Source organism: Arvicanthis niloticus, chromosome 5 (assembly GCF_011762505.2).
Source record: "Arvicanthis niloticus isolate mArvNil1 chromosome 5, mArvNil1.pat.X, whole genome shotgun sequence".
In the NCBI taxonomy this organism is placed as follows: Eukaryota; Metazoa; Chordata; class Mammalia; order Rodentia; family Muridae; genus Arvicanthis; species Arvicanthis niloticus.
In genome coordinates, this window is record NC_047662.1 from 6,450,974 (window position 1) to 6,465,656 (window position 14,683).

Below are 14,683 nucleotides of genomic sequence, written 5' to 3' on the forward strand. Positions count from 1 at the left end.
ATCATGGTACTGAGACACAGAAGAACTGAAGATTAAGACCAGGAATAAGCAATGGGCGTCACTTCCTGTAGGCTCTGAGTGATAGTTCTTTGGGGCAGTAGAAGTCTTCTCATTTCATCAATAGAATTCAGGTGTGGCCTCCAAGTAAGCTCCCTGCTAGCCTCTTCCCCAAACCCCATACCTTGATTGACAGGCCTACCGCCAGTGGCTTCACACAGAAATCTCTCGGTGCCTATTCATGTTAGAAAGAACATACCAGTGTTTCAGCCCCATGGCTAAGAAATTCCTGGAGATGTAGCTCAGCTGGTAGAGTGTTTACATGCCACACAGAGTCCTAAGTTTGATCCTTAGCACATCATAAACCTGAAAGGCAGATGCATATCTCTAATTCAGGACTTGGGAGGCTGAAGCAGAAACATCACAACTTCAAGACCATCCTCAGACACACAGGAAAAAACAAACCAAAACTGTAACTGTCTCTTGTAGAAAGTTACTTGCAAGCACCAGAGAGCAAGGCACTGGCAGGTAGTGATGGCCTGCTCCCCATTGACTGGGACGCACCTCACAGGTTACACAACTGGCCAGCTTTTAAAATTGGCACACAAGGAAAGCAGGAAGGGGTTGGCCACTTAGTTCCCCCTTAGGTTTGGATGTAGCAGGACTTTGGGATACACAAAGGTTTTCCTGGGGGTGGGGGATAGAAACATTTGCATATAGGTGGGAGAGATACAAAAATTTTAATTCTTGTCATAAACACAAGTTTTATAGTGTTTGACACAGGAGGAAAAAAACCTCATGTTTAATGTTTCTTACAGTTCCCTCTGTCCTCTTGACAAAAGAGTGTTCAAGGCAACCATCCTGATTCTACTCAGAATTAAGTGGTAGAATGCACTTTGTGTTGTTCATCCAAAGAGATGTCTCCTAAACCCCAGGGGGCCTGCTTGGCTTACAACACGGGTGCTCTAAAGGACTGCTGAGTCTGTCTCTTTAAAGCATGGAGCATCTGGCGGTAGCTGTGTGGTACCCTTCTCTGGCCTCTTGGTCGTCTGTTCCCAAACTGAATGCCTCTTTCTCTTCCAAAATAGTTTTCTGTTCTTAATGGTGCTTTTTAGGAATATCTTTGTACATGAATCTTTCCCAACTTGTCTATAGATGTATTTCTATAAATGAAACTTCTGGGAAAAAAGTTTCCTAATCATCTTCCAGAGAGGGAGTTCTGGGGCTCAAACCCGAGAGCAATTTACAAGATCACCCGTTGTCTTCCCCGCCCCAACAACTCCAGGAATCTCCCTCCTTTTAATCACTGCCAATCTGATAAGGGCAACCGATTATCTCATCGTTGCTTTAATTTGCATTTCTTTGATTACGAGTGAAATTGAACTCCTTTCCAGACTCTTCCTACACTTCTCCAGTCAAGTTTTGGAGCTAAATTCGGGACCTTACTTGTATTCCCGTTCAATTTTATCTCGTTGGGATTAACCGAGCATTCCTTCCTGTTGAGATAATCTTGGATCTCGATGTTGCAATTCCAACAGATTGGCCACCCTTCCCCGTCTGGGGCTATTTGCACAGGCGATAAGAAGCTATCTTTGGCCTCATCCACGTTGTTGATAGAAAGCTAAAGAGATTAAAGCCAAGGACAGAATTTCTTGGCGTGCCACAAGAGAATTCTTTGGAAAGACACTGTCCTATCTGTTGATAAGATCCCATATCACCATGCCCTAGAGTTCTGGTGGTATAAAGGAGCCTTTGCCTAGGACATGAGGCCTGGGCACAAATTCTAGTTCTGGCCCTTTTTAGCCTCGTGAAATGGTGTTACCTTCCTTAGACATATGCCTCGATCTTAGGCTTTTGTCACTGTTTTTGGTCCATCGGAATTTCACGAAAAGTAGAAAACCCACTGTGAGCAGCTTGGATGCTCACTGCACTCACTTTGTTTCTTAAAACTGTCAAAGGCATCCCTTAGGGACCCAGGGTCACCTCTCTATACACCAGCCAAGCATCCGTTTAACCACCCACTTCAGAACCCTGCCTAGAATCAATCCTAAACTCAAAGGTCTGCCACCAGTCTGACTCGCAATTTTAAAGTCTTAGTTTGTGAGGATGTGGTTCAGTTGACAGAGTGCTCACCTAGCGTCTGGGAAGACCTCCTATCTGCCAGACTCGGCCGGGTCAGTGTGATAGGGGAAAGGTTCAGAAGGAAATGGGAGAGTTCATGCTTCTCACGCTGGCACTTGGAAGGCTGAAACAGGGTTGCTGTAAATTCAAGCCTGGGCTACAAAGCAAAGCTCTGTCAAATGAGAAGGAGAAAAGATATTTTCAAGATCAACAAACAGCAGCAATTGAAACTGTGAGAAGCCAGGAGAAAACAGCTTCCACAGTCCCTCAAGAGAAGGTGTCAGTCTACCTTAGTGTATCACCACAAGTGCATTACACCCTGAGTCACTTCAGTGTCTAGGCCAGCCATCTCTCTAGCCCCATCTTTTAGATTTTTATCATCACAGCTGGAAAACAGTTATTGATTTAGAGCGAAGCAGCAAACCTGAGGCCACAAATCGCCCAGGATAGTTTTAAGTGCAAAATTGTAAACTTGCTCAAAACATTGTGCTATTTTGTGAATTTTTTTTTTTGGCTTGCTTATTTGTTTTTGTGACTCAGTTACAGGTGGCAATGTCATGTTGTAAAAGTCCCAAGACTGGACACACCTGGTACTGACAGTCACCTTGTGTACTTAACTGTACGGGACATCCAAAATTATTGCTGTGTGTGTTCTAGCTCACTGGTGGTAATGAGGTTGCCCTGCCCTGAGGGATGGTGTCCCCTGTAAAATTCACATGGAGTTTAATCCCAACCGTGTGGGGGAGGCCTTTGGGAGGCGACCGGAGTACCACCATTGGGAATTAGATGTTTTTAGAGATGTCCCAGAAGGTGTGAGTCAGGCATCCTTTCCTTTCTGCCTTCTGTTTCATTAGGAAGCAGAAGGAAGACGCTCACCAGATGCTACACCTTGACCTCTAATTCCCTGCTTCCAGAACAAGGAGAAATAGAGTCCTAGTATTTATAAATGACTCAGTCATCGCTATTTTGTCATAGTAGGACAAGCAGACTATGGCCAAGGCTTGTCGATTTTCTGCCATGCCCTGGAAAAGCTCTGTGTGATGCATATGGATCTGCCCTTTCGTCCCAAGGCACAGAGCAGGGGAGAGTGGCCTGTCCTGCTTATAAGCTATGTAGCTGGGACTTGAACTCAAGCACCCTGGTTCCAAGTTGTAGGAAATGAAGTTGTGTCCCACTGTTCTATCTGTAAATGAGGCTGGGGGGGTGGGAATAACTAGATATTATTTCTTAGAGCTCAGTGGTTAAGGGCATGACTGCTCTTGCAAAGAACCCCAAGTTTTGTTCCCAGCAGCCATGTTGGGTGGCTCCCAGCCACCCATAACTCTAGCTCCAAAGGGAGTTGGTGGCTTCTTCTGGCCTCTAGGGTTTCTTGCAGACACACACAATTTAAAAAAAAAAAAAAAAAGAAAAGAAAAGAAAAGAAAAACTCCTTAAAACAAGAATTATTTCTCTCCCAAAATATGAAGGTGCACTGCGAAGTGATCTCATACACTGGAGTGCAGGCTGTCATCTCCTGTACAAACCACACAGGATGAGCAAGGGGAAAGGAGAGTACAAATAACCCACAGCCTCTGACTAACACCAAGGGGAGCCTGTACACTTACAGCAGGTGTCTGTGACTGCAAACAGGACACGCCAACACCAGGACCCAGATCCCAGCCTGAACTGCATCATCATGAGACAGGACCACACCATACAGTTTCTACCCCCAGGAACATCTGACTCCTGAGACCAGCTACAGATGAGGCCAGGATTCAGTGCCAGTCGGTGGTTTCCCAGTACCCTCTTCCAGTTGCTGGACTGTGCTGCCTCCCAGGACGATATTTGGAATCTCTGAACTAGAATGTAAGTAAAACGTTTTAATACAAATCATCTCAAGCAAGGCAATTGGCTTCCGATGAAGCTGGCAAGAGATGCTCGTGAGCTCATTCTGGTTGACATCTTTCGAGGGGCTCTTGCCAAGAGCAATTGGCCGCTCCGTACTTATGCAAAGATCTGAGCTGTTTCCACTCCACCAGGGTTAGGCCCGCTGGTATCTGATTCAGTGTTTACTTCATGAATGAGGTCAGTTCCCAGCACAGCTGGGGCTCAGGAGCAGGGACGCTGGTCAGCAGACCATGTCCAGGTCGAAATTCCACCCTCTGGTGTTAGCCTTAGGGCACCCAGCTTGCGGCTCAGCTGGCTTAATCACCTCCCTGGGTGAGTTCTCTGGGGTCTGGCTCCTCTCTCTGATCCCTGGAGAAGCAGAACCCAGCCTGATGCAGCCTCCACATGAAAACACTGCCAAGTTTCCCACACGCCATGCTTCCTTCTGCAACCTGCCCCTTTGGTGTTGCCACACTGTACTCCTGGCCTCCCCCTCAGGAGCTGCAGAATTGCCAGGAAACAGGGTAGGTTTATTTTAGTTCTTCCCCACCACCACCACCACCCCATAGCTCTACATGGGTGGAATGAGAGTGACTCAGTGTCTTGGAAGCCACCTTCAAAGGTGAAGACATCTCACAGCCCAGAGTGCCCTCTCTGCCTGTCCCTCACAGAGACAAGAATAAATACAAAACCTCCAAAGTTCAAAGCATGCCTTGTAAGGGCACATGTCGGGCTGGGGACGAGGCTCCGTTGTTGTGTCACTTACCTAGTGTGCTCGAAGCCCATGATGGAACCTCAGTTTCGAAGTGTAGAGGCAAGAAGATCAGAAATTCAATTAGCTACACAGTAAGTTCGAGGCAGCCTGGGATGCATAAGACTGACAGAAATAGGGGCCAGTCTTTTTTTTATTATTATTATTTTTTTTAGCAGATTCTCACTTTGTAGTCCTGGCTGGCAGACATCTGCTTCCTGAGTGCCAGGAAGACTAACGGTGTGGGCCACCATGCCTGGCCCCAGATTCCTTCCCATTCCTTTCGAAAAGATCCCGTTCTCCCAGTGACAACACTCCTGTAAACCCAGAACTCAGAAGGTTGAGGCGGGAGGATTGTGTGTTGAAGTCATCCTGGGCTACATAGGAAGAACCCGTCTCAAAAATAAAACTAGGGAGTATCCCACCCTAAGACACTGCTGCATCGACGATCAAATCTCCAATGCGTAATTTCGGGGGATATGTTTCAAACTCTAGCAACCCCTGGACAAAGCTTGTGCCTTGGCCCCCTTCAATCTCATGACTGTTACCCTCTGCCTTCTTGTTTATCACAATGCACAAGGCCCTGCTGAAGCTTGAACACACCAAACTCACACACGCCCCTCCTCCTGGGCCTTGGCGATGTGCTCCCCTTCCTTGCATACAGTGCTATCCACTCATCTCTCTTCTCCTCAGCCTGCACTTGAACCTTCCCTTACTGCAGAGGCCCTCCCAGCCACCCTCTCCTTATGCCCGGGGGGGTGGGGGGGGCGTCCTCTTAGCTTTTTTGACTATGTATTTTGTATTTTGAATAGCACATGTCACTTTCTTCGTTCCTTGCCTGCTCCTCGGCTGTCACTGCATGCCAGCTCTGCATGGGCAGAGAGTTTCCACCCTCCCATCTGCCTGCACAGCCTAACACTCAGCGTTGCCTGGCCCTTCCGCTCCATATGCTAGGTACTGGCCTAGACTCTGGGAGCTTCTGTGACATTTGAGGAATTCCTTTGAGAATTCATTTGAGGAAAAAAAGCTCTGGGAGCTTTTTTTGACATTTGAGGAATTCCTTCTACTTTACAGAACTATGTTGATACGGTCGTTACATTTGGGGTGGCCTTGTGGCTTCAGATTTCTTGGAGATTCGCAGATGAGGCAAACACTGTCGGTGTGCCTCCCTCCCTCCCTCCACCTCACTGCTCTCCTGAGTTTGTATGTAGAAGTGTTTCCCAACAGAAAAGTGGGGCCACTAGGGGAAACATGGTGTCCTACCCAACTATGGCCTTTTGACCTGGTGTCTTAGTGAGGGTTTTACTGCTGTGAAGAGACACCATGGCCAAGGCAAGTCTTAGAAGGACAACATTTAATTGGGGCTGGTTTACAAGTTCAGAGGTTCAGTCCATTATCATCAAGGCAGGAACATGGCAGCATCCAGGCAGGCATGGTGCAGGAGGAGCTGAGAGTTCTGCATCTTCATCTGAAGGTTGCTAGCAGAAGACTGACTTCCAGGCAGCTAGGATGAGGGTCTTAAAGCCCACACCCACAGTGACACACCTACTCCAACAGGGCCACACCTTCTAATAGTGCCACTCCCTTGGCTGAGAATATACAAACCATCACAACCTGCCTTTTCTTGTAAGAATTATTTGATTATTTTATTTATATGAGTACATTGTAACTGTCTTCAAGACACATCAGAAGAGGACATCAGATCCCATTACAGATGGTTGTAAGCCACCATGTGGGTGCTGGGAATTGAACTCAGGACCTCTGGAAGAGCAGTCAGTGCCCTTAACTGTTGAGCCATCTCTCCAGCCCCTTGACCTGCCTTTTGACCAGTCCCAGAGGAAACACATCTGTGATGCTGGGCCCTCTCCCCTGATCCTTAACAAGGCTGCTGAGCTGGCTAAGATGTCTGGGGTCTGCTAGGCACCATTGCCTGGGCTTTCGTTGAGGACTGGCAAGTTGGTCCCCACACAAGCCGCTGGGAAAGAGGCAGCCACCTGCAGCCAGCAGCCAGCAGCCAGCAGCCTGCCCAGGGAGTCTCTTCTGTCTCCTTCTTTAGCCACCTGAAAGCCCTAACCACAGCAACCCTAGGCATTTGCCTTCTCCTGCAACCGCACAGATTCAAGTAGTGAAAGCCCTCCAACAGTTTCACCCATGAACATGCATAGAGTTCTTCCAGCAAATCTGAACTAATTTTCATTTTGACAAAAGTCTTTTAAGAGTTTTTGAGTGACCCCCAAAGTAACCTCTTGATTTCTGTTTGAAAGGAAAAATATTTCCAGATCTGAGTGGCCACAGGACCAACACTAGACATCTTGGTTTTGGTTTTGTGACCTTAGCCACATCCACTAAGCTGCTGCCCCGCCTGAATGCAGAAATGAACTTGAGGCGAAGATGTTGCAAAAAAAAAAAAAAAAAAAAAAAAATCAAGAGGTCTGAGATTTGAGATTTGCCCCATCAAGTCTTTTGAAACCAAACTGTCTGCATTTTTAAGGGCTTGATGTCATAACATTCCCAAGTAAGACTGCATTTTGAGAAAACAGTGGTTTGTGTATGTGTGCCTGTGTGTGTGTGTCTGACTCTGTGTGTGTGTGTGTCTGACTGTGTGTGTCTGATTCTGTGTGTGTCTCTGTGTGTGTATGTGTCTGTGTGTGTATGTATGAGTGTGTGTGTGTGTGTGTGTGTGTGTGTGTGTGTGTGTGTGTGTGTGTGTTGGAATGTGAGAAGTTTAGCATAGACCTTAGGAAATCAACTCTTAAACTTGAAATTTGAGATGCATGGACAAACGGGCCACGAGGCTGTGCTTGCCTCAGTAAGGTCATGTGACGTTGAGCCTGCCTAGGACTGTCTGGAACTTAAATGTTAGCCTTCTGAAAAAGGTCAGTCCTCACCGGGCCAGCTGCTGTTGTAAGTGCACTGTAAGCTGACGTCTCCTTAAAGTCCTCACCTGGCACATGAACACTGCCTGTGTTCCACTGTGTGCCCCAGGAGCTTGGACTTGTCCAACATCAGACCATGTTTTTATGTTCAGGCGGCTTCCCTTGGCATGCTGACTGGAAAGGAAAGACAGGTGTGGTGTGTGTGTGTGTGTGTGTGTGTGTATGTGTGTGTGTATGTATGTATGTATGTGTGTGTGTGTGTGTGTGTGTGTGTGTGTGTGTGTTTCAAGGTCACAGTCACGTGCCTCTACTGCTGAAACTGGTCTCAGGTAGAGACTAGATGACTCTCCAAAGGGTGCTGGGGCTTGGGAAAGAGGGGCCAGGAGACTGGATGAAGAAAGTCCTTATTGTCACGCTAGAGAGAAAGCTATATACTTGACCCCCTCACCCAGTGCTTTGGCTCCAGCTTGCCTATATTGATAAGCCCACACCTAGAAACCTCAGTGACCTTTGGAGAAGCAGGTCTCAAGAAAGGAAGGAAACCCCCAAAGGCCTCTGCCAATAAAGGCATTTACCATCAAACCTGGAGACCCAGGTTCCATTCCCAGGACCCCCAGGAAGGAGGGAACTGATTCCCACAAGTCGTCCTCTGACCTCTACACACACACCACCACCACCACCACCACCACCACCACCACCACCACCACCACTAAGTAAGTGTACTAAAAGAAGAGGAGGAGAATGAAGAAGAGGAGGAGGAGGAGGAAGGAAATATTCAGAGATCAATTATCGGCAGGCAGGTGTTGTGCATGGTGGCACGGGCTTATAATTCAAGCACTCAAAAAGTGGAAGCAGGAGGCTCATCCTGGGTCATTACAGAAGAAAAGGGGAGGAAGAAAGGGAGAGAGAGGAAGAGAGACGTGACCGAAAAGGAAAGTCTTCTGCCTGAACTAGTCAGAGCGGAAACAGTGAGCAAGAAGGACTCAGGCTAACGTCCTAGATCCCTCCTTCCTCCAGCTCTCTCTTCTAACCTCAGAGCCTCCCTCCCCCCTCCCTCCCCCATCTGTTCACGGGCTCACCCTTGGGGACTGGAAAGAGCAAGGATGACTCTGAACAGTAAAATAGGGCCAGGTGCCTGGACTGGCAGCAGGTCTTAGACCACAGCAAGGCCATGGCTGTGGGGTTTGCACAGGGCTCTTCACGGTGGTCTTGCAGAGACGGGGCCCTTGGACTGAGGGGAGCAGAGACATTCCAGAGATTTTTCACGTGCAAACAGATATTTCCTTTGTGAGTTCCTAGACTAAATAACACTCCCTGTGTCTAAGGATCGGTGTGCTCCGCTGACCTGGGCTCCTGTTCTCTGCCGGTGGGAGGGAAGGGGAGCCCTCTGCTCACTGGCTGCCCACAGATTAGGAGCCAGAGATGGGGGAGGAGTCAGGAAAATACCTTATAAGAAAATACCCTCTCCTGCCACGAGTCCCTTTCAAACACTGAGGAAGTTTGTTGGCAGACCTTGGAAACAAAATGGCAAAGACTTCTAAGAAAATGTAGCCAGCCCTTTTCACACATCTATGTGGGGACACACTTAGCCAAGTTTACTTTTTGAGGGGTGGGGGATCTCATTGATCCCAGGTTGACCTCCAACTTGATATGTAGCTGAAGGTGACTATGAACGTCTGAATCTCCTTCCTCTGTGTCCTGAGTGCTGGGGTTACACACATGTACCACCCCACCGCACAGGGTCCATGTGGTGCTGGGGGTGGAGCCTAAGGCATTATGTACTCTAGGGAAGGACCCCACCAACGAGCCTTGCCATCTAGAGCAGTTTCAGGGTCACAGGCAAATGTGGCAGACAGCAGGGAGTTGAGATTACCCACCCTGCACGTGGCCATCAGCATCCTGGAACCCACTGGGACATCCCTTGCCCATAAAAGCACGTGGCCACACTGATATTGCCCCAAGTGTGTATGTTACACTAGGGTTCACTGTCAGAATTTCACAATCCACAAGTAATACTTCTGCTTTATTCTCTCCTACAAGAGAGTTTCAGTGACCAATGAATTGTGTAAGCCAAGGCAGGATCCCAACCCCGGGCACTCCGGATCTGTTTCCTGTTTCCATAGTTGTGCCTTTTTCCAGAATGTTAGGGTCAGAATTAGACAGACAGACTTCTCCCACAGGGATGTGTGCCTTTTTTTTTCTTTACCTTCTCCTCCTCTTTTGAAGACAGAGACTCACTATGTAGCCTTAGTCAACCTAGACTTAGATCATATAGACCACACTGACCCTCAAATCATAAAGATCTGCCTGCTTCTGCCTCCTAAGTGCTGGGATCAAAGGTGTGTGTCCTCACACCTGGCTGCTCCACACCTGGCTGCACCCTCACACCTGGCTGCACCCTCACACCTGGCTGCTCCACACCCAGCTGCACCCTCACACCTGGCTTCACCCTCATACCTGGCTGTACCCTCATACCTGGCTGCTCCACACCCAGCTGCAACCTCACACCTGGCTGCACCCTCACACCTGGCTGCTCCACACCCAGCTGCACCCTCACACCTGGCTGTACCCTCACACCTGGCTGTATCCTCACACCTAGCTGCACCCTCATACTTGGCTGCTCCACACCCAGCTGCACCCTCACACCTGGCTGCACCCTCATACCTGGCTGTACCCTCACACCTGGCTGCACACTCATACCTGGCTGTACCCTCATACCTGGGCTCCACCCCCAGCTGCACCCTCACACCTGGCTGCACCCTCACACCTGGCTGCTCCACACCCAGCTCCACCCTCACACCTGGCTGTACCCTCACACCTGGCTGTATCCTCACACCTAGCTGCCCCATCATACCTGGCTTTCTCTTCATATTTCCATGGCTAAACCTCTGATTTTGCTATAGCAATGACTAATAATAATTCCATTGTCTAGACATAGTGATTTTCATTTTTTTCTTAGTTTATTAACAAGGGAAAGCATCTTAAGAATAGCAGTAGCTTGGTGATCTTAAGATAAGAAAAAAAATCCAAGAAATTAGATTTTTAATGAGTTTCACAATTTATGAATAAATAAAGGCTTTTGAATTAATAATAAAGGCTGCAATAAAAAAGCAAATTTGGCTTAAATTGAATAACTTCTAGATGAAAATCTTAATTTATTGTATGTGTAAGTGTTTGCATAGGTGTGTGGGCACACACAAGCCACAGTGCGTGTGTGGAGGTCAGAAGACGACTTACAGGGTTGTTTTCTCCTTCCAGACGTGAGTCCTGGAGATTGAGCTAGGGTTGTCAGGCTTGACCATTTTCAGCTGAGCTATCTCACTACTGAAGGCTGTTATTACCCTCTCTGGCTGCAATAAATAAACCAGGGCACCAGGGAGAGCCTGACATTCATGGGGTAGGCAAGCCCAAGCACTGTGTTCACCCCAAGAACAGCAGAGCAGAGGATCTCAGCAGGTAGCTGAGCTGTGGGTGAGCCCATGCTGCAAAGGTTGCCCTGAAGGAGGCCTCCCTCCCTCCTGTCTCCTCTTTAGAAGCCATTTTTATTCTTTATTTATTTGTTATTGTTAGAGGTCAGAGGACAACTTGAGGTCATTAGTTCTCTTCCATCTTTATACAGATCAAGCCCAGGTGGTCAGGCTCAGAAGGCGAAAGTGGCTACCCACTGAGCCATCTCTCGTCTCTCCTTTGCTCCTGGGGAAGGGCTGGAGCAAGAAGACATAGTACAAATTTGAGATCTGCCTGGGCTACACAGTAAATTCCAGATCCGTGGGTGTCTTAGTAAGGGTTTTACTGCTGTGAACAGACACCATGACCAAGGCAATTCCTATAAGGACAACATTTAACTGGGACTGGCTTACAGGTTCAGAGGTTCAGTCCATTGTCATCAAGGCAGGAACATGGCAGCATCCAGGCAGGCATGGTGCAGGAGAAGCTGAGAGTTCTACATCTTCATCTGAAGGCTGCTAGCAGAAGACTGGCTTCCAGGCAGCTAGGATGAGGGTCTTAAAGCCAACACCCACAGTGACACACCTACTCCAACAGGGTCACACCTTCTAGTAGTGCCACACCCTGGGCCAAGCATATACAAACCACAATGGGCCACATAGCAAGACAATATCTCCAGTTAATTTATTAATCAATAAGTTACAACCTCAGTGCAAAGCCAGAAGAGCTATGCATTGAATGCAGAGGCTCACACATGTAATTCCAGTACTCAGGCTGAGGCAGGAGGGTGCCTCAAACTGCAAGTTTGAGGTCCGCCTGGGTGGACAGAGTAAGATTCTTTCTGGAACTCAAAAAAAAAAAAAAAAAAAAAAAAATGGTAACTACAAAAAAAAAAAAAAAATCTGTCTAGAAAGTTCTGCATAGAACGACCAGAACTATAGAGTTCAACTTTCCTGAAGTGGGAATTGGAATCAAAGAAGCCTCCAGTGTTCTGCAGCGTATTTCAGACTGTCCTGATGACATGCCTCATCTTACAAGCCCCACCCTACCCCTGTGCTTGCTCAGTGCTATCTGGATTTACAGAGCCAAGGCTGAAATCCTACCACAGCAACACCCAACGCAACAGTGAAGCTTTCAGACATGTCTGCACAGAGGCTGGACAAGAAAGGGTTGCCCTTTTCAGAACAGAGCCTTACCTTCCTGTGTTCAGGGCGTCCCAAAGGGCACAGTTCATGAGAACTGCTTACTACCATTGATAAGGACAAGGTAGGTAGGTACTAATGATGACATGAAAGGATACCCCTAAAGTATCTCCAGCCCAGCTCCTGTGGGGTGCCCAGTGAGGCGGACCTGTTACTCAACTAACAAACATATCCTTTCTCTGCCTCCTCCTCCCTTGCTCCACTGAGAGGCTGGGAAAGCCAAGCCCACCTGATAAGGTCCTACCAAAAGTTATAGAAGGGGTTTGGTTTTTCTTCCATAAAAGATAGTCTAGGCTGGGGAGATGGCTTGAGGGCTAAAGCATCTTCCACACAAGCTTGAGACCTGAGTTCTGTCTCCAAGAACCCATGTGGAGAAGCAGAACACAATGTCCCTATAATCATAGTGCCAGGAGGATGCATAGAGCTTCCAGCCAGCAGTCAAAGTGAGCCGTGAGCTCCAGGTTCAGAAGGAGATTCTGCAGTGGCAAGTGATGGAGGGAAAGCCCGATGCTGACTCTGGCTTCCACACTCACGTGCACACATGTAAGCATGCACCCATACAGATGTGCACGCACAGCCACACACAAAATATAAGATGGAGGGCAACTGAGGAAGACACAGACGTTGACTTCTGACTTCCACAGGCATGCTCCCTTAAGATGAGTGAATGAATGAATGAATGAATGAGTGGGCTGAAGGAGATTTTCCTGTTTCTGTCTTGACCGTGGGCACGATATTTGGGACAACAGCAACCATGTCTGACCATGAGGTGAACCTAAAGCCACTGATAGTCTGGTTTGTACACAGAAACGGCCACCTGTCACCCTTGTCTCCCCAGGTGTAAGTCTCGTCACGGTAAGGTGTGGGAACTGCCTAGAGTGCCAGCAAGCCAAAGGGGACACACTGTGCCGTTAAAACTGACCACTGGCCTCCTGCCTTCAGCAGATAGAAACAAGCCATGATGTTATAAATAACAGCTCCCCTTTAATCCCTGCCTAGGTCCTGAGGCTGACAAGCCAGCAGGTGCCAGTGACGCCATGTTCCAGTGCCCTAAAGCTCCAGAGTGGCTGAGGAGAGCTGCCAAAGACACATCTGAGCCCTGGTGGCCGCCCACAGGGTGGACAGTGGCAAGGCTAAGAGAGAGGTGCTGGGTACTCTATCCTGGGGTGCTGCAGCATATCCCCTCCTACCCTGATCCTGCTGGAGATGGCAGGAAGAGACCACGGAAGGATAGTCCAGGCACACCAAGAGCACAGGGGCCAGACAACTGATATTAGTCACATGCTCAGGAAATCCTAAGGGCTACTGAAGTCAGAAGGAGGGAAGATGGACAGCTGGACTGGGCCCCGGGGGGGGGGGTCAAAGGATGTGGGCGTGTCTTCTGTGGGCCCTGAGGAATCCCCAACCCAAGGAGCCACCAGGATAAAGGGCTAAGAAAAGAAGTGTAGGAGTCTGGGTGGTGGGAGGAGGTGAGCAGAAACTCTGGGAAAGAGTTAGCTCCTGCAGCTGGATGCTCAGCCGTGAGGATTGTGTGCATGAGTACCCATGTACCCGTGTGCCCAGGTGCCCGAGTGCCCACGTGCCTACGTGCCTACCTGCCTATGAGCTGCTCTTGCAGAGGGCCAGGGTTTGGTTTCCAGCACTCACAAGGCCACTCATGACTACCTGACGCTCCAGCCTCAGGAGATCCCATACCCTCCTCTGGCTTCTGTGGCCCTGCACACATTGTGCAGACATATGTGCAAGCAAAGCACTTGAATAAATAAATACTTTAAAAAGAAAAGGAATATCCTTTTTAAAGACATGATAAAGAGAAGGAATCGGACCATTCTCTGAGCACTGGCTAGCCAGTTTCCAAATAGCACCATGATGTGCAGACAACTGTCTCATTCTGCATTTGTGCTTTAGATGGAACCTGGTTCCTTCCCAGGTCCCTCTTTCCCAATCACTCACTTGGGAGAACTGTGCGGGTTCACAGCAAAGCCCTGTGTGGCATTCAGAGCTAAAGAATACACTAAAGGGACATAGAACAAATGATAGGATTGGTTTTGTTCAGGTTTGATTTTTTTTTTTTTTTTTGAGATGGGGTCTTATATAACCCAGGCTAGCCCTTGAACTAAATGTCTGAGTTTGATTTTAAACTCAAGGTCAAGGCCCTCCCGCCTCACCGTCTCCGGTGCTGGGATGACAAGTTAGTACCACCCTAACACAGTCAGTCCTCCTGGCCTTGTTCTGACGTGTCTTGTGCCTTCGTGTTTGTTTTTGGCTTTGAATTTTGAGACAGGGTCTCCCTCTAGAACCTTGGCAGGTCAGAACTCACTACATAGCCCAACACCCATCTCCAGGCAATCCTCCTGCCTCAGTCTCCCAAGTGTTGGGATCACAGTATCAACTACATTTGGCTAGGATTCCTCCTTAAGTGT

The 14,683-nt window shown here is 48.4% G+C and overlaps 1 long non-coding RNA gene across 1 annotated transcript in view; it reads left to right on the forward strand.

Annotated features, from left to right (window-relative positions):
• LOC143442277 (uncharacterized) overlaps positions 1-14,002 on the forward strand; it is a 36,989-nt gene extending 22,987 nt beyond the window's left edge. Inside the window, exons 2-3 of the long non-coding RNA XR_013110312.1 lie at positions 3,585-3,963; positions 13,260-14,002. This is a non-coding gene — a long non-coding RNA (uncharacterized LOC143442277). The remainder of the gene's footprint in view (positions 1-3,584; positions 3,964-13,259) is intronic.
• Positions 14,003-14,683: the final 681 nt, after the last annotated feature.